The following is a 1,742-nucleotide window of genomic DNA, read 5'->3' as shown; positions in this document are numbered from 1 at the left end:
CGGGAATTTGCCATTCTAACGCTTTTTTGTTTTCCCACTTTTATATCCACATTCAAAGAATGTGAGTGACGCGTTGGCACTATATATTTTCGGAGATAGGTATAAGAATGGAGATAAAAAAAATAATTTTTGGATAAAAATTGAGCTATTTTTAAAAATAAAAAAAATAATATTTAAATAAATAATATAAAATAAAAAAAATAGTGGGTATGTATATATAAAAAATAAAGATATTGGTAGGAATAGTTATACCAGCTTATTTCAGATACCCGAGAATTACTATTCTCGAGTAAAAAAATTATATTTGGGTATAAAGGGGGATAAGGGTTGTCCCTCCCCTTATCCCCCATCCAAACGGTGACATATATCGGATTTAAAAGTTTACGATTTAATATTTATCTAGTACAGTAATTCACACGATAGGATGAATAAATAATTAAAAAATAGTAATATAAGAAGCAATAATAAGGCTGCGTTTGGTAACAGAATAACAGGGGAATAAACTGATTTATCCTAATTATTTTGCCAAACAAAATTGAATTCCATCTAAATATTTTAACCCGGTCAAAACGGGTTATTCCAGAATATCATGGAATAACCCGTTAATTTTATTCATCCTCACCCCTCGAATAAGGATTAAATCTCGAGAATTGCAGGGGTAGATGTAGTAAAAAATAAATTTTCTCGAAACCCGAGCAACTTTACTCTCCTCTCCACCAACTCACCTACCCATTCTATGCCATTGTCGTCTCTTTCCCCTGCTGAAGCCTTCTTCTTCCTCCTCAAATCCCTCTTAACTCCATCCTCTCACCTACTCCTCTTCTTCTCAGCTCTCTTCACTTTTCAACGCCGCCGGTTTTTTCTCTTTCATATTAACTCCATATTAAACCTAATCCTTCCTCTGGAGCTTAAAACCAGCATTAACTATGTGGGAATGATTTCAATCTGCCTCCCAACCTCATCAATTGGTAGCGATTTCAATCTACCTCCCAACCTCATCAATTGGTAGCCGATCTTCAGTTCCTTGTGCAGATCTTCAATAAATTCAGGTGATTTCCCTCGGATGCAAAGTAGAAAGTTAGATCCTTCTTGGATTGTGTTGCTTCGAGTTGTCGACTCGCCTCGAGAGGCCTCATCTTCTTCTCTTCTTCAAAACCAACATTAATTGGAGTTGTTTAATGTGCATCTGCATCTCCCTCTCAAGAATGGATGGATACTGCTCGATTTCCTGTGCAGATTTGTTATTAATTGAGTCAATTTTTTCGGCTGCAAGTTAATACATCTCTGAAGCTTGCTTGACTTGTCAAGTCCCTCCATTACTACTCTTTATCTACTTCCACCTAAGACAAGTAAGTGGCCTTTTTGATGTTCTATATATGTCTCTGTTGTGAGATGCAAAATCTTCTCGATAATAGTTGGGCCTTGAGGATCTCTAGTCCCTACTTGACTATGATATAAAAACGTTCTATTATCCGCATACTTGGAGCCTGGAGGTGAGCTTTTTAGTTCCTTTTTGGGTTTAATTTGTTGCCTTTACTCGGTTATTGGTGTTTTTCAGTCCCAATATGGATTCCGATGAAATCATCCCATTACCTATGATGCATGGTGGAATCAGATGTTTTGTGGCTTGGAAGCATGGTATTAGCCAAATGTTGCCGCCAGTTCAATTCAAATGACGATTCATACATGCTGAGCTATGATGCTGTCATACTTTATGCAATGTTCTCTATTGATCAAAGTAT

The sequence above is a fragment of the Ananas comosus genome, linkage group 4 (assembly GCF_001540865.1).
Source record: "Ananas comosus cultivar F153 linkage group 4, ASM154086v1, whole genome shotgun sequence".
NCBI lineage: Eukaryota > Viridiplantae > Streptophyta > Magnoliopsida > Poales > Bromeliaceae > Ananas > Ananas comosus.
This window is presented reverse-complemented; position numbering follows the sequence as displayed.